Source organism: Rattus norvegicus, chromosome 7 (assembly GCF_021556685.1).
Source record: "Rattus norvegicus strain SHRSP/BbbUtx chromosome 7, alternate assembly SHRSP_T2T, whole genome shotgun sequence".
NCBI classification, from domain to species: Eukaryota; Metazoa; Chordata; class Mammalia; order Rodentia; family Muridae; genus Rattus; species Rattus norvegicus.
Window position 1 is genome coordinate 134,745,001 of NC_141540.1, and position 18,465 is coordinate 134,763,465.

The window sequence follows — 18,465 nt, forward strand, 5'->3', positions numbered from 1 at the left end:
AGGAGTGGATAGTGCAGGTGAACCCCAAAGCAAGTTTTCTCAGAGGATCCTTCTTGCTCAGATCTTGTGTCTTGTATTTTCATACCTTTCAGACCATCAACTTATTGGATGAGGTGGAATCAATTACAGAGTGAAGTCAGTTTTACTAAAAAGCATGCAAATGTTTAATTTTGTTGATGCTGTTTTCATCATTGGTATATTTAGTATATTTTTTAATCAAAAGGTGTTAAATATTTTAAGTGACTTTTGAAACAGTTGGGTGTAATGCATTGCGCTGGTTAATGTTTACATATGGAACCATCCTTGAATTCCAGGAATAAGTTCCAGCGGAACCTATACCCGTGTTCCTGATTATTTGGATGCCAAAGGGCTTTCATCACCAAAGTAATGGATAAATGTTTACCAGCCACCTTTGAGGGAGCAAGAAACTAGTCTCAGCCTGGAGAACCTACTAAACATGATTCTTACCCTTACATCATAGAAATGAAGGTAAAAATAGTAAGTAGGAAACAGAATTAATACAGCATGATTGTCTGTGGAATTAATATTTTAAGAGTTTTGCCTCCTATCTATACAGGTCATTGTTCTGCAGTGTCTTTGTCTAGCTTTAATGGTTGGGTAATTTTTACTTTACAGAATGACATAGAAAGTGTTTCTACTTAATTTGTTAAATGTTTGTGGGGTGATACTGAGTCTCATTCCCAGCCTCCTCCCAAGTCCTAATGCCTTCGTTTTAACACCTACTTATTTATTTTGTCTGAATAGGTGTGGGGGTTGGGTACCACAGCATGCCCGTGGAGGCCAGAGAACAACTTGCTGAAGAGTTGATTCTCTCTTTCTATCCTGTGGATTCCAGGAATGGTCAAGTCATTAGACTCGACGTAGGCATATTTACCTGCTGAGGCATCTCGACCGCCTGCTCCGTTTTGTAAAAACTCTCTCTTACTTCATCAGCCAGGATACCAGTCCCTGAGATTGTGTTGCTCTTGTTGGGATATGTAAGACAAGTGATCTAATCTCCCGACTTGGTACATAGTCTTAGTCAGGTTTTCTATCTACTTCTTCACTAATTTAGTATTTATCAATTCTTTCTTTCCATAATTCTCTATCCTGTTATTCCTGTTTGGCAGTACAATTAATTATTCAGTGTGCTCTTTCACAGCTCATTTCTGGTTTTGCAGAATTAGCGTTGATGTGGCTACCTCCTTTCAATTCTGATTTTCAGGTTATTTTGTTCTTTCCTTCTCTCCCTTCCTTCCTTCCTTCCTTTCTTTCTTCTTTCTCTCTTTCTTTCTTTCTTTCTTTCTTTCTTTCTTTCTCTCTCTCTCTCTCTCTCTCTCTCTCTCTCTCTCTTTCTTTCTTTCTAACCCATTCTGAAGAACCAACCAGCCAAATTTGAATTTATAAAATGTCTCTGTTGTTTTTGTCTTTTCTATTTTGTTTATTTCTTCTCTAAAGTTTAATAATTTTGTTGTTGTTGTTGCTTTGTTATCTTAGGTTTAGTTTCTTCCTTTTCTAGTTTTCTTGGTTCCAGACTGACAGCCTTGGTTGGCATTTTGCTTATTTTTAATGCATTTGCTTTTAGCTCCGGGTTTCCCTCACACCTTTTCACGGTATTGTTCACATTCTGATATGTTGATTTTTATTTTCATTCATCTCTGAGAAGTTTCTCATTTCCTTAGTGACTCCCCTGGTCTATTTTTTAAGTCTTACAAGTTTTAATGTTTGATTACTATTTGGGGATTAAATCTCAACTCCAAACAAACAAACAAAAACAAACAAACATCAAAACAACCAAACATCCATGTTTTAGAGTATTCATCTTATCTTGTGCATGTGTGTGCCTGCCTTCCTGTGTGTGTGTGTGTGTGTGTGTGTGTGTGTGTGTGTATGTGTGTGCCCGATGCCCTCAGAGTTGAGAGGATCGTGTCACATCCTCTGAAACTAGAGTCAGAGGACTGTGAGCTGTCTCTATCACTTGGGACTGAACCTCATCCTCTGCAAGAGCAGCCAGTGATCTTAACTGCTGAGCTCTCTCTCCAGCCTTGCTCCAGATTCCTTCTTATGTTTGTTAGATCCCACCCCAATCTTCTTATAAAACTCTCAGCCTTCTCTGCATCGACCCTCATCTCAGTCATGCCCTTCAGGGCCTTCTGCGTTGTCTTTAGAAAACTTTTGTCTTCGTCCTCCCCTCTGTCCCAACGCACCTAGCAACACGCACCCCCATCATTGTTTATAACCATAATTTAGAGATTCTCTGCCAGGTCATTCTGCCTGAAGTAAGCTGAGGTTTTGGAGGACAGTGACTTTGTTCATGCTCCTATTTATTCAATAGCAGTGACAGAACAGAAATGAAAGGCTACATGCGCCATTGAGATCTTGCTTCGTAGATATGAGTCAAAAAGAATAAATAGGAAACACAGAAGGAGAAACTGGGGGCTATGAAGAAAATAGCAGTCTAATGTGATAAATGAGTGAAGAGTGAATACTGTGCATAGAATTGTCAGGGAAGAGGCATCACTCTGAGGCTTGATACTTGAAACTAAGACTGGGCCTGTAAAGGAATGTATGCGTAAGAATGTTCTAGACTGAGGGAGTGGGCTTAAGAAAAACTATCGGAAATCTCTTTCTTGCCCTTTCTCAGATACTGTCCTATTACCCTTTCTTTCTCCCAGTAGCCCCTTCCTTGGAGACGTGAGGACGTGATCTTCGTTGGTGTAATGCCAAGCAACTAGAGCTTCCAGGGACTAAGCCACTACCTATGGACTGACCCTGGACTCTGACCCCATAGGTAGCAATGAATATCCTAGTAAGAGCACCAGTGGAAGGGGAAGCCCTTGGTCCTGCTAAGACTGAACCCCCAGTGAACGTGATTGTTGGGGGGAGAGCGGCAATGGGGGGAGGGTGGGGAGGGGCACACCCATAAAGAAGGGGAGGGGGAGGGATTAGGGGGATGTTTGCCCGGAAACCGGGAAAGGGAATAACATTCGAAATGTAAATAAGAAATACTCAAGTTAATAAAAAAAGAAAAAGAAATACTAAAAAAAAAAAAAAAGATTGTTGCATTGTCATGGGGAGGGACAAAGTGAGAGAAGACGTTGTGGTTGGATGATTAGTGTTCTGAAATGGCCAATAGGAGGTCTGAAACTCAGTTAAACTTAACCACATTTCTGCAATAGAACACCCTCCCACCAAATCTTCAGTCAGATCCAGCTGGTGGTGAGGAAGCCTTAGGAAAATGTTTCCTGTTGACTTACTTCCGAGGATATAAGTTCTTTATAAAAGTCAAATGAAAGGGCTGAGTTTAATCCTGGTTTAGGAAGAAAAACAAACAAACAAAAAAGGACCAAGTCATTGAGTGGAAAACACGAACCTGGAGGAATCTGAGGTCATGACACAACTCCCCAGCCGCTGCACGGACGTCACAGAAGTCTGAGGAGACTTTTAAAGATGGGGAGGTTTGGAAGTTCCACTTACATTAACTAGGTCTCAAATGACTTCTTGATGTCTGAAATGCACAAAACATTTATATTTTAACAAGACCACATGTTCAGGGATGAAACTTCTTGCCTGAATTTTGAAGCTAACCTCCTGGTTATTTGGAAGTACATCTTTTGCGGGGTATATGTCTTGAGGGATTGAACTAGAGAATACAAACCTGGAAGGAAAGTCTATATTTGGGGTCATAGATGGAGAAGGATGTGGCTGAAGGAACACAGTATCCAGAGCCAATCTCATGTCTGCAGTTTTCCCACACATGCCTACAGATCCCCCTCCCCTTTTCTCTCTGCTCTATCTCTTTCCCTTTCCTTTGTAATTGTCTCAGCCTTCCCTAGTAGTTTGAGATTGATACTTTTATGAGTATCATATCCCCTCAAGCCTCCTAAAGTACCTTTCCTAGGGTTCTTGTATTTCTTTCTGACGGGGCACCTAGACTGATAAAATGGCAACAGGCAAGGCACTTGTAGCCTTGGCTACCACTTCCTCTGTCCCTTCCCACCATGGAGAGAGATGAAACCATAGAGAGATACAGAGACACCCTTCAATCTCATGATAAACTCTACTCCTAGGCCACTAATCTCTTGCTTTGGTTTTTCCAGGAACTGACCTGATGGAGTAGCCAGCACTCACTCATTCCAGGCCTTGTGCATTCAGCCTATCCCTTAAGCTCCCTGTGTTCCATTCAGTCAAATGACATTTCCTATTTAGCATGCCTTCCGATTTAGCGCATGTGACATTTGGAGGGGAGAGATTCTTCTCTCTCTCTCTCTCTCTCTCTCTCTCTCTCTCTCTCTCTGACACTTGATAATTTGAGCTGCATATGATGTCAGGACTGCATCCGTTACCTTTAGTGGTATTAAATTATACCACCTTCATTATGTGACCTGTGCTTGAGGGAAAATCCCCAGATCTAATAGGTCCATGTGGTACATTCAGCCATCATCTTTCCATGCCAATTTTAAGGAGAAATGTGAAGAAGCATGCAGGAGAGTTAGGAAGTTGGCTTGGAAGGGATGCAGATAAACAAAGGCTGCAGGAACTCCAAGTCTGTCCTTGTGGGGCTGACATGGGCTTTAGAAATAGAAGAATTGGGGCAGGCACAAAAGTTATACATCATTAAGCAGTCTCTGTTAGGACATGGGCTGTTTAATCATTGCTTCAGCTCCCGTTCTTCAAGGGGGTCCACGGAAGTCCTCATTGCTTAAGATGAAAGGCTGCTGGTTCTCAGGTGACAATTCTGTCTCCATGGTGCTGCCTCACCATCACAGATAATTGCCCTTGGTGCAGGGTGGGGTGTCCTGGGGCTCTTCTGTTCCTAGAATCCCAGGTGACTGCACGTTTAGGGTTATGACTATTGACCTTTGGGTGCCTGGGGTGGGGATGGTCATGGCATCTGGAACGTGACCTTGTAAAGAGCTGACAGGGAGATAAAATAGTGCCTCTGATCTTCCTGCCTTCTGCACAGAGTGGGAGGAGGGAGCTTAGGTATGAGTGGTTTCTAGAAAGACACTCCTCACATAATCATCGTGCCTGCCTGTAGAGGTAAACAGCGTCTCACAATACAGGAGACAGATGCAAGACGAAGACAGTACCAGTCTTTCCGTTTGATTTCTCCGAAGGCCCAAGTGGGGACCCAATGCCTTTTAGCCAAGCAGCTTCCAAATGCCTGTTATAATTACAGGGTTGCAGAGGACGTGGAACATTTGATTTTAAGCTAATTGAGGGCAGGGATTACATCGCTCTGTAGCTTTATACTTTCTTAATTAAATAAAAGTTAAAGAATAGAATATGTAACTCGACAGGCTTAATGAAATTAAGGTAAGCCCTAGATTTGCCTCCAACTTACTGATTAAAAAAAATACTTAAATTGAATCATTGAAGAAAGACTAATACATTTTTTATCCTATTACAAACACATTAGAAAAATGTACTTTCCAAGGTCAAAACCACCCACTCTGTGCAAAAGACCCTGATGTTAGCTGTCCTCACCAAGGCCAGATGGGCTGCCTTGAGGAGCTTATCTTCTTGTTTTGAGCAGATGATGACGTTTCAGATGTCTCCTCGGACCTATAGCTGTTTTTCAGCGAATTTACAAACACAAGACTTTAAGTCCTTTACTGCATTTCTTCACCTGGATGTTACTGACCTAGTCCCTCCTTGAGGATGCGTGTTACTTCTAGTAGTATAAGGCTTCAAGTAACACGTTAACTTCTTTTCAGCGACTTTGGAAGATTTTAACCCTCAGCTTATTAGGGGAACGAAAACCGAGAGCCCACGAAATCATGTGAAAACACACTGGGGGATTTTTGCCCACGCCTTGCCCTTGTACGGGGCTTTTCCTCATCTCTCATTTTCCTGCTATCCTGTGGTAGCCACACAGAGGTAAATGGATTCTTACCTGGGAAACAAAAAGAGAGAGAGAGCAATGGGCCAGAAACCCCAGAAGAAGAGCTCTGAATCAAATATCCGAGGACCGGCTACTGTAATGACGAGAGATCTGCAGGGAAGATAAATGTGAACGTTGAAATAAGAGTTAACTCACTTAAAAGAAATTTCCCCCGTATCCCCCAAAGGCGTCACTAAATCAAACGTCTTGCTTGCTTGCACTCTCCCCTCCGTAAACTGGACTCCACTTGACTTACTGCAGTCATTCCTGTAAGTTCATAAATACAATTTCTGCAATCTGTAAAATCCTCAACCCCCAGCTCGTCTCCTGTCTAAAACAACAATGTGGAATACTTGATGCAAGACTTCCTCGGCCAGGAAGCCAAGGCTGTGTGGGCTTGCGTGACTGCTTAACGACAAGTGAGACTCAAGTTGGGGTCATTTGTTCCTGTGATTGATGGATTCATAAGATTCGTTGCTGGCGGGTTTGCGAGTCTTTCCGTGACCTGACTCCTCCTTCCTTCCTGGACTCTATCTCTTTCTTTTGCAACCCGCTCTTTGCACCGGGCATCTCTCCCAACCTCAGTTTGCTATCTTTCTGGCTTCTGCCTTTGCTATTCTGCTTACTGAGCTTTTCTCCTCCAGCTCCTGGGTGATCTTGGCATTTCATCATGTGAATAATGTCTTCCAGAAACCTACACTGGCCAGTCACCTCCCTGCTTCCAGATTACCAGCCCTCTGAAGTACCCCAGGCTGCCTTCTGTGCTCGAATCTCTGTATCTGACACACATGATGTGTGGTAAGCGTCTCCCGGCTGATTTGGAAGCCTTATAAGGACAGCAGACTGCATCCATCCATTCCCAGTGTCTGGTTCAGAGAAGGTACTCAGTACTCATTTTTTTTTCCTAGCTGACCCTAAGGGCTCACAGGGAGGCATGTTCCACACTGAAACTCTTCCAGCCAATTGACACATGTCCCTTAGCACTTCCTCTAAACGTTTTACCCAAACGTTAACTTGACTTAAAAGTATGTCCTATGTTTAGAAATATAAAGACTCTCTAGTGAGTTGGTGGCCTTGCGAGACCAATGCAAAGACTGAATGTCATTTTCAGTCATGGGTAGGGGTCAGGGTGGAGGAGTAAATCAAGGATTTCATGCTGTTACCTTGCTGGTTCCCTTTTTCTACTATCTCCGTTCTAGCCTACGACTGCAGTCAGTTCTATCTCTAGTTCATCTATCCAGATTTGTGAAACATGTCTGTGAACCATTTATCTCTAGAGAGCCAACTCCCAGGTCAAGATAACAATAAAAATGCAAATTTATAGGGGTCTCCCACAACGTAAAGAAAGGTTATTTGCTTTCTTGGTTCCTGTATGTTGCAAATCCTAGACTCTTGCTAAAACTCAATTCCTGAACATTTTCCATTCATAAATTTTATAATGTCTTCCTACAATGTCTTTGTTCAATTTCTCCATCCCGACACACAACTTCAAGAAATCGGGCACATTCTGGTTTAAAAAAAAAAAAAGAAGAAAAAGAAGCTTAATCCAAGGGAATGGAGTTTCTTAAAGGTTATCTGCCTTGAATTACATCCAAGCTCTCCCCGAATGAGCTGTGTAAATCTTGCCATATGCTCTCGCCACATTGGTGCATGTGAGTAGACTGAGATATTTATAAAATGATCTAGGTATATTCATTGATTGAGAAAACTTGTTTTCTGAATGTTGAGATAATTTAGTGTCTGGCACTGCTTAATTAATTTACCTAGATAAGATAGGTTGGCTAAAATAAACCTATAAGGCCTTAATTTAGTCTGTCACGGAGCCCTTTTTCTTTTCCCCTGGTATGGAAAAGGTCTAGGGAGCAGCTGGCCACCAGCTGGAGCCTTGTGCCTTTTACTGAAGTGAAATTGGGACTTTAACAAGCTTAATTATAACTAGATTTCACCTGCCTCTCAGAACGACCAACCCTCTCTCTCCGTTTCTGCCCCCTACTCCCCACTGCTGGTTGTCTGGGGGGGGGGCTGTTTTCAATAGTTCTGCCAGACCATATATGATCGGAAAGCTTTATAGTCACACCCTGGATTTAATTACGGCGACAAAAATGTGTAAATTAAATCTAGCTTCTTTTGAGAAGGCAAGATCAAGGCAAGGGGTGGGTGAGCTCAGGGGAAATGGCCGCTAATATATTTAAGTTCTCAGAGGTTATCTACAAACTGAATTCGAGCGATGGATCTAGCTGGATTTATGTCTCCAGCAACTGATTGGAGCCATATGCCCAAATCGTTACTCTTGGGAGGCTTCCTTTATTTCACTTTCTCTTAAGCATTGTTGACAGCAGAGACTCCGACTGATAGTGTTTGGCTATAAGTACTGCACTATACTTCCCAATATAGCTGTTACAGTCCCCAACATAAAACTGACCCTCAGAAAACATTATGGACTACGTTGATTGATTAAAAACCTGTTTGAATCTGTGACAATCACCCAGTCAAATGGGTTAAATTTCCCTGCGTCTCTTTTACCATGAACCATTAAATGTTGACTAAATGGTGTGTCCTTGGTGGTTTGGGTTCAGGAATGTGGTCTGCCCCTTTAAGACAATGACAGGAGTGGCTAGAGAGAATTCCGAAATTATCTTTTTTTAACAGAAAGAGAAAAATGTGATAAGACTCTCTGCTTGGTGACAATGGGACTAAGACAACGTGAAAACGTTGGCAAAGAGTCAATCCCCTGTTGCCTTTTTTGTGTTAAAAGACATCGATGACCCGAGCATCTTGGAAGAAGCCCAACATCTCGAGACTAAATTAGATAAAAAGAAGCACCGTGACCCTCATGAGTTCGTATCTGCAGCTTTCTTCTTGTGGATAATTACAGTTTTATTTGCCTACTTCCCGTGAGATTTGAGGTAGTTATAAATCTTGGAAGAAGAGCATTGGACAGTTGGTTGCGTTCGGCATCATCACTGACAGGGTTCCCACATTGAAAACATGGGGGAAAGGAAGCTCTAGGTTTTTCCACGCTGGCTTTGTTTTAAGAACCGAAGCAAGCAGGAGATGTTTAATGCAGCGAGACAGGCACATGTCACAGCGGACAATCACATGCAGAAGTGCGGAGCCATAGGTGGAAAAAACATGTCTTGCAAATATATACATAAACTATATTACTCTTTGTCTCAAAAACGTCCCGTTAAGTTCAGAATTCCTCAAGCACTTGGATTTAGCCTCAATCGTAAATCTACCTCTTTGTCACCTCCGTTGACTAGCCTCTGGCCCACTCTCAACTTCTCTCCTCAGCAGGGTCACCACAGCCTCGTCCCTGCTAGCATCTCCATTAAAGGGAGCATTCCTCCACTCCCCAGCCCTTCTCAAATGGCGCTGTAATTATTTGTTTACGTGTCTGTCTCCCTCACCCAGACTTCCAGCTCTTTAAGGTCTGAGACAGCATTCCATGTAAGCCACTTGGTGGATCCACACCCTGATGGTGTCTGGTACATGGTAGGCCCACAGCAAATGTTGCGGTAAACGGGGCGTACGGGGTGGAGCCTGTTAATGAATGAGTCCAAATTGCCATCTCTGATTTATTGGGCAGCCCGATGGTAATATGCAAGAAAGAAACCCCAGTCTTGTTGCCTCAGTGTCAGGTGGTCTTTTCTGGAACACTCCCCAGCGCCCGAGCAGGCTTCTAAACTCACGGCTTTACTTCACAAGAGTGATAGCATCGCTGTAATTAAATGCGTACTATCAAAGCATAAATCACCGAGGTGAGATCTTGGAATCTACAGGTGTGCTTCATGTTTCAACGGTAACTCAGTCATTAAAAAAAAAAAAAAAAAAAGACACTATGTCTGGTTGGGTACAAAACTTGGTAACTGAGGGCTAGCGTTTTCTAATTTCCCTGATCCTACAATGTATAAATATTCGGAGCTAGAATCAATTTTAGGGTGGGGGAAGGGAGTGTTAAGAGGAAGCATTGAGCTGATCAGGTTAAGCTTGTCACTAAGTAACATACTTCAAAGACCAAAACTGCGGTCCCTGTGGAGGAGTGTACTATAGGATGGTGGCTGAAAAGATTGCTGGGGATTACCTTCACAGGTTGGACAAAGGTTCTGGTTTCCTTAAAAAGGAGAAGTTCATTTTACTAGACTTTTCTCTTATAATTTAATCTCTCCTTAGAAAAATGGTGTCAGATAGGCTAGATGGTTATTTTATAAAGAAACATTTGCAGAGTCAAACATTGCACAAAACTGCAGCAGCACATAGTATGTCTACATACATATATGTATGTATATGTATATATATATATACACACATACACATAGTGTGTGTGTGTGTGTGTGTGTGTGTGTGTGTGTGTGTGTGCATTTTTCTAGTTATAGTATCAGGTGGTAACAGAAATGAGATGAATACAACACGGGTTAACTGAAGGAATGACCAAGGTCAGAGACTAATCTATCGTCTTTGGTTTAGTGATTAAAACATCAGAAAGGAGCAGGGAGGGCTTTGTTTTTTTTTGGGGGGGGGTAAAATGTTTTTAATCTGAGGCATGTGAAGAATTCCAGTTACTGTGTGGGGTCTCAGAGAGGCACACACTGATGTATAGGTTCATGATGTTTTGTACCCCAGTGAGAACCCCACAGGGCTGATTTTACTCAGCTAGACCGAAGGAAAGGGTTAATTAAAACGAAAGCACTTCTGGATCAGCCAGCGTTGAGATTAGAGCAGGGTTGGCATGGAAAGACAAGGAACACTCATTTCCTTCCCTTTCCGAACACCCCGAAGCTGACAGAAACTAACTGGCAGGGTTGTGCTGTCTGAGACAGGGCAGAAACTGAGCTTTAGACACAGACCCTTATATTCCCTAGATCTGCACTTTTTCCTCTCGGTCAGGCTGGAATTTTGACATCCCTGTTGTCTGGAAGGAAACCTCTTCTCCTTACTGTCTCGGTTCAGACCAGCATTGTCTGAAGGGTTGTCCGAGTGACCCAGTGATTCCCCCAAGTCCTGCTTTTATCCGTGATCATCTATAAAGTGAATAATGTCTATTAAACTTTACTCACGACCTTGGTTTATGGGATATATTCATGCAGCTAGTAATTTTTTCTTTCAGAATTTGCTGCCTGTAAATGGAATCGTCTTTGGGCTTTCGTTGTTTGTCTGTTTGCTATTTTTGTAGACTCTTTGTTTCATGGTGCTTTGTTTCTTTGGTTTTTTGTTTTTTGTTTTTGTTTTTTTGTCTTATTGCTCTTTTGCTTGTGCATTTTGGTTTCCGTTTTCGCGTCATGTGTGTGTTTCTCGTTTTTTTTCTCTTTGTTATTGGTTTTGTTTGTTTTTTAGAGTATGTGGAGGGGAGAAGGACATAAAGTTGAGGGGATAAGGAGGTGGGGGGATTTGGAAGAAGTTAGGGGTAGGGAAAGCATAATAAAAATATGTCAAATAAAAGTTTTTTTCAATTAAAAAAAAAGAAGTCTTTTTTTTCTCCGTACTAAAGTCTGAGATCATTGCATGAGTTCAGCTCTGACGCATGTCAAGCCTCACTGATGAATTCTTCTACCAGTCTTGCTGTCGTACTCTGGGCAAACATTTTCTCCATCTCTGTGGCGTCCCTTCTCACCCTGCAAATGTTGAAGTTCTGCTAATTCACTGTATAGAATGAGGCCATGCTGTCACGGTAGATCCATATCTGATGGTCACTTACCACATCCATAAGGTGTAGAGGACAGAGGGATGGGAACTGGACAGGTCAACCGCCCTGACCTCTCTTGACCTCTGCTGGCAAATACTGCCGTGAACTGAGGGTGGGCTGAGAGATAAGTGTTTGCCTGGCGAGTCTGAGGCTCTAGGTTCGATTCCTGTCACCTTTAAGTAAAGAAGTAAAAAGTCCTCCCTTTAAGAATCATACATATTGCTGCATATTTAGTAGAACGCGTGCGTGATCAAATGAGATGAATGACAGCCCAGCTTTTACCAACCTTCACAAAATAGGAAAGGCTTTTAGGAATGTTCCTGTGGTGCGAATTTACACTGAAGGTAAAATAAAAAGGTCTCTTGTTTGAGAAATACAAGAAAGTGGTTGGCCGGCAAGCTCGTCTCCAAGTGAGGGTTGTCCTCCAAGTTGGTAAAGATATTTTATACACATTATATATTTTATACACATTATATATCATATATACTTATATATTACATATTACATTATATATTATATATACTTACATGTGCATATAAAATTTATAAATAAACCAATGCATATCTATTGATATCATAAAAGAAAAAGTGGAGCCAAAGTTATCGTCAAGTGCAAGCACAGCTGAGCAAACCACCTTGCGGCTTTTGAAGTAGAAACTCAGAAGGCACATTTGCTTCCTAGTTCGGACAAGCTCCTGCAAAGTCTGATGGGATTTCATGGTGCGTACTCGGCAGCGAGTGCCTGCGGCAGAGTTCTCACAGGTCTGAGCGCAGACTCGCTGCTCTGAGTCCCCATTGTTCAGCTGAAGCTGTCTCGAATCTCCTGCTGTTCTTGAGGGTGGGCAGACCGCTGAGACAGTCCAGTCTGAACCCCAGCACGTGGTGGTTGTTTCCGGCCATGTGCTTGGCGGACCGTTACCTTCTAGCTGAGCCTCACATTACTTTGTGGCAGTTCCCCACCCCCACCCAGACCGAATAAGAGATATTCTGGAAGAGAACGTCATGCAAATGGGAAGCATTATTTTAGAAAGCAGATCTCTGCTACTCTGAAGCTTTTGCAAAGCTGCGTCTATAGGTGACATGCCCGACACATCTGTTTTTGTGTGTGGGAGACAGTCTATATTTATCATTGAGGATGAGTCACTTTGTAACACAGCACAGTCTACTTCAGTCTTGGTGTTTAGTCCTCTCTTGGGTAGAATGTGCTGTAACGTTTATGCTTTAAGTAGTACATATCTAGCTTCCTGGTAGTCTGCCACCAAGAGCGACAATAGCTATGGAGGTACCAAATCTCCCTCCTGCTTTCCCGTTCTCTCAGGCTGACTTTAAAGACGTAATCAGAGAGGAGGTGCCTCAAGGGATGCTGGGAAAGACCAGCTTTGAATTCGGCAAAGCAAGAAGAGAATAAACTTAAATGTAAGAAAGGCCACAGAAAAGCTCTGAAACAGCAATGAAGCAGCTCCCGCCAGTCCCTAAGCATCCAATGTAGCTGAAAGCAGAGATTCTAAGCACCACCTTCAGACAAGACCCTAGGACGTCAGCTGCAGTGTGGAGCAGCAAGAAAGAAGGCCTGAGTGCCGAGTGTTGTGTGAACGTGTGACATAAGCCGCTAAAGCAAGGACCATACATACCCTCAAACCCACGGGAGAATGACAAAGTCCCCTCCTGCATTAGGGGACTGAGGCTCAGAGGGGTGGCAAAGTCTTCTGTGTGCAAGTCTTGACAATGTGTGCACACGCTGTCCACCTTAGCTTTCTCCTTTGAATATCTACAGTCTTAAGACTGCTCCCCTACGGAGGCTGAGCCTACTGAGAATAGCTGACCTGTCCTCGGTACAGCTGTGTGCATAAATCCTGCCTCCTAGTGTATGTCCTAGTAACCCCACTCCCTGTTCAACTTACATAATAAACCTGCAGACCTACTGTGGTCCTGTGCCTTCTCTATCTGAGAAACTGGTGTACCCAGTCCTCAATTGTCTGTGTGTCTGTATGTCTGTGATTTTGTGTATCTGTGTGTCTGTGGGTCTGTATGTCTATGTGTCTGTGTATCTGTTGTGCCTATGTGTTTGTGTGTCTTTCTTTCTTTAGGCTTCTTCCTCTGAAGACAGGACTGCTGGGAAATGTCCCCTCACTCTGATCACCACCGACAGTGAGTTGGCACCCAGTGACACTTGGAAAAAGACTGACCCATACCCTGGAGCTGTCCCACTGCAGCCAAGGTCACAGTGTGATCCCTCACTGTCGTGGGCTGTCAAGCACAGCCTGTTCCTGGCTCCCATTATACCTGAGTTTGTCTGTGTTGTTTTTCTTCCAGCCACTTAGATGGCATCTTGGCACCCCAATTCCCTCCTCGAATCAACATTGACTATTTCTCTTCTTTTCCTGGACTTAACTTTTTTCTTCCCATTCTTGACTAAGAAATCTCACTGAGGCTAACCCATTTGGATAAGTCATGGATGAAACTGTTCTAGGTTTGTGTGGAAAATGAACCTTAGCAATACCCTATGTTTTGAGCTCCCTGTTTTCATTCAAGCCTTCAGGAAGAGCTGGGTCATCAGTAGGTGAGTCTAGGGTTTAACTGACATCTTCAGGCAGGGTGGCTTCCTCCCCTCCATCCCCCTTTTTTCATTAAAAAGGAGGTCAGGGCCGTAAGTTTAGTCTCCATGTTCAATTTTGTGGTCTGAGTTGTTTCTGATGATGTAAATCGGCTGTCTTAACTGCATGGTTTGATCAGCACAAGAATGTCCCCTCTTTCCAGCTGGGTAAGCAATCTTGTCTTTATCCTCACTGTTCGTAGACTCTCCTTACCCATTCTTTTCAGCTTAAGTAAGAGTCCCTCCTAAAATGTAAACATAATTTGGAAATTGTCCCATATTGGTCTACCACTAACCCTCAAATTTGTCTACGGGTTTTTTTTTTCCACATCTTGAAACATGAAGAAATAGGAGAGGTAAGATGGGATACGAGAAAAAGAACCAGATTGATGAAAGACAGCAATCTCCAAGCAAAGGCAGGGGTACCTTTCTCTGAGCTGAATGAGAACTTTCTCGATGTGAGAGACCCACAGTGAAGGGAAGCACAGCAAAGACCAGAGCACTGACTCTCCAGTATTACTTTCTTTCCCTCTCACCCGTTTCTTGTTTGTTTCATAAGAAGCTGGCTGGCTGTCATGGGAACCTGTGCAGATGCTCTCCACAGCTTAGAGAAAAATATATGCTGATGGAAAACAGAATTTCTGACTGTGGTTGAAGATGCTCCAGATGAAAAGAACAGACCACATGGACCCTGCATTCACTTCCCATCTTCTTCTCACTCAACAACTCTCCTGTAGCCATTAGAGTCATTTCTCCAAGGGTAGGAGGGACCGACCGACGTTGAAATTACATCTATGGGTTAATAGATGTACACGGTTTTAAAACATTCCTTGTGATTTTCACCAACTGCCGAGTCTTACCCCTTAACAAGGTGACAAAGACTTTGGGGGGCGGTGGGGATACAACCACGATTCTGTTTGTTTCTCTGTGTTCATTGGGCATCTGGGTACTGATGAGCCCATCACCAGTGCTGAGTAGATCAGAGGTATTTGATAAATACCGCTTGTCATTCTTCTGTCTCCTATGAAAAATAAATATATCTGCTATCCTATAAAGGAAAAGGATGAATATGATTTATTGATTTCTTTTATTTGCCATACTCGTACTCCTACCCCAATCATATTAAAACCTATTCTGTAGTCACTGCTCCTACCAAAGCAATGGAGGGAACGAACAACACCTTTAAGAGAAAACACGTAAACTATAAGAAAACACCCAAACACCTGAAGGAACAATTAAACAACAAATAAAAGACTCACAGGGTCTACACAGAAAATCAAAACATTGATTTCGGCGGGGAAGGAGTTACTCAGCCAAGGTTATATTTGTTAGCCTGGAACCAAAGCAGGTAGTTGGAAGGAATTCACAATTGAGAGAGCAACACTAGATCCCCCTCCCCCGACCCCATAATCTATTTTAGATCAAGAGTACTTTGAGGCAAGAAAGCACAATCAGCCGAGACTAGCCGACCTTTGCAAAGAACTGTGGCTGGATAACGTCATAGTTTGGTTCCTATTGTATATAAAACATGAAAGGAAGCTCTCCCCGTCGCCCTCTGCTGAGTTACGCCCCTCCCTGCCTTCAAAGTCAGAGCAGAAACTACCTCTACCACAAGCCTGCAAATGGAAGACGTGTGCGAGTGCTGTGTTCCCACGTTCCAGCAGGGAAACAGCCATCTGGATGGAAACGGCAACGGGACAACCAAGCTAAAAACGTGGATACCATACAGCAGGGCACCTTTCCCCTCTCTTCGAGTCTGTTGTTCTTTCTGTGACCACCCCTCACAGTCTGTCACGTCAGCTTAGATAAGCGGGAATTGACGTTTCTAGTCATGCTTTTATTCTCAGGTTAAAGACACAAGCTCATTTTATCTACTGTAACTGTAATCCATCCAGCAAGATTCTTTACGAATTTTACTTCTTATCGACTAATATTAAAATTGTTTCCAATGGTCTGATTCCAGGCATTGCTAGGCCCTCAAGAGTTGACTGTGTGCTTGTAACAAAGCCTCTTTCTCTGGTGAAATCCCACTTCTCTGTCTCTTCTCCCAGGCCATACCCGCGCAGAGACCAAAACCATTCAACTCCAACTACTTGCCCAAAGGAGATACTTTATAGAAACTCTACCACAAGACATTCCACTGGCCTGGCAAGGGGTTTTGGTTTGGTGTTTTGCAATGCATAACACTTCATGTTTCCATCTATGCCCATTTTGTTACAACTGCAAACTTAAAATGTCTTTTCTGTTCTGTTGTACTTAGCTGAATACTATTTTCTACTATTTAAGACAAAAATTATCTCTTTTTTTCCTCATCTAATTTAAACACCGCTTTTCCACAAAGAATCCTTTCTTCCTCACCATCCTGTCTTCCGGGGAGGTCACCACTGACTGGCCCTGGTTGGGCGAGGTTGTAGGAACATTTTCTTTGAACACTGTCTTTGATCAGTAAATTAGCTATGTAAGGGTAGTGGAAGCTGAGGAGAGAGATGGTGTTTTATTTTATCTTACTCTATTGACCATGTTAAAATTTGGGTGAAGGCACTCTGCCTTGTGAAGTACCTACCACTCATTGACATTACCTTAAGGCCTTCCTCTGTGTGACCATCTTAAAGACGCCACAGTTGTTTACACACTGGAATTTATTTCAGATCGAAGAAATGAGTTAGCAAGAGCTTCCCCCACCCACACTGGGCCTCAGGAGTTTCAATGCTTACATGTTTGACCCTGAAGCTTCCTTGCTTACATTCCCTTCTAGTCCTTCCCCACCCCTACCTGCAGCGCCTTGCTCCCAAAGCCACATAACCCATAAACTGGGCTGGAACACAGAAGTGCTTAGTGTGCAGGTCCCTGGTTCAATCACGTTTCCACTTGTATCCTTCCCTTCCCCACTCAACCTGACATTTATCCTTGGCCTCTTTGGCACCTCTACATGGGGAAATTCTGAGTTTTGTGTCCTGTTTGCACCTGGCTGTCTACAGTTGTCTGCAGTTGTCTTAGTTGACCTCTCTTGTCATTCTTCCTTCTCAAATGTTTTAGTGTTCCATTCTCTCTCTCTCTCTTTCTCTCTCTCTCTCTCTCTCTCTCTCTCTCTCTCTCTCCTCTCCCTCCTCTTTATTTTTCATTTTTTGTGTGTGTGTGTATTGATGCTTTGCCTGCTTGTATAACCATGTGAAGCTGTTGACAGATCTTGGAGTAACAGACAGTTGTGAACTGTCATGTGGTTGCTGGGATTTGAACTTGGGTCCTCCGGAAGAATAGCCAGTATTCTTAACCGCTGAGCCATTTCTCCAGCCCCCACAGCAATTCCTATAAAGGAAACTATTTAATTGGGATTTGCTTACAGTTTCAGAGGTTTAGTCCACTGTCAGCATAAAGGAGATCATGGTAGCAAGCGGGCAGACGTGGTACTGGAGAAGTTCTTACTACCTCCAGATCTAAAGGCAGCAGCAAGAGAAAGGCAGTGGGCCTGACTTGGTTCTTTTGAAACCCCAAATCCCAACCCCAAGAGACACGCTTCCCCTAACAATCCCACAGCTACTCCAGCCAAGCCACACCTTCTAATCCCTCCCAAGTAGCATCACCCCTTGAAGATTGAGCAGTCAAAACATAGGAGTCTATTGAGGGTATTATTATTCAAACTGCCACAGCAGCTCATCAACTCTGAGGACATAACTCAGTGGTTACGAGCACTGGCTGCTCTCAAAGAGGTTCTGGGTTCAATTCCCAGCAACCACATGGTGACTCATAACCATCTACAGGGGGATCTGGCGCCCTCTTCTGGCAGGCAGGTGTGTATGCAACAGGGCATTCACACATCCATAAATAAACGTTTACAAGAGAAAAAAAAGGACAGAGTGTATTGTTTTTGTGCCGTAAGACCATTTCCTTTCCCGGGCCTGTTTCCTTCCTTTCACTATATGCTAACTCTCTTCTCCATCTTCTGGATTCTCTTTTTTCTTACACCCCAAGTCTGGATGTCCTCAAGGTATTAGAAGAATCATATCATTTTATCATTATATACCAAGGACAGACTGCACTTTAACGCTTTTTTGTTTGTTTGTTTTGTTTTCCTGGTATCCTTGGATTCGTTCTCTAAAGGTTCGTTCTGGCCTTCTACCACCTCCTCCCATTTTTCAAAGTATACAGCGAACACTCCATCTAGACGCCCACTCTATCTTGCAGCCTTCGGGATGATGTCAGTCTGGAACATGTCGAGTGGAAGGGCATGAACTCTAACCAGGGAGATGGCTTGTCTGAAAAGGCAGTTTTCCACTAAGACCAGTTGTCTTAAAATGTCGCAGGT

The 18,465-nt window shown here is 43.2% G+C and overlaps 1 long non-coding RNA gene across 11 annotated transcripts in view; it reads right to left on the minus strand.

Moving 5' to 3' along the window:
- The window catches only part of LOC120093714 (uncharacterized), a 112,885-nt gene that overhangs the window by 88,641 nt on the left and 5,779 nt on the right, over positions 1-18,465 (minus strand). For 5 of the 11 annotated variants that reach the window (XR_015624960.1, XR_015624962.1, XR_015624957.1 and 2 more), the window contains exons 1-3: positions 6,514-6,626; positions 5,900-5,998; positions 3,374-3,508 (exon numbers count right to left, since the gene is read on the minus strand). This is a non-coding gene — a long non-coding RNA (uncharacterized LOC120093714). Of the gene's footprint in view, positions 1-3,373; positions 3,509-5,899; positions 5,999-6,143; positions 6,265-6,513; positions 6,627-18,465 lie in introns of those variants that run through there. The other 6 variants (XR_015624961.1, XR_015624956.1, XR_015624963.1 and 3 more) reach the window with 3 other exon arrangements.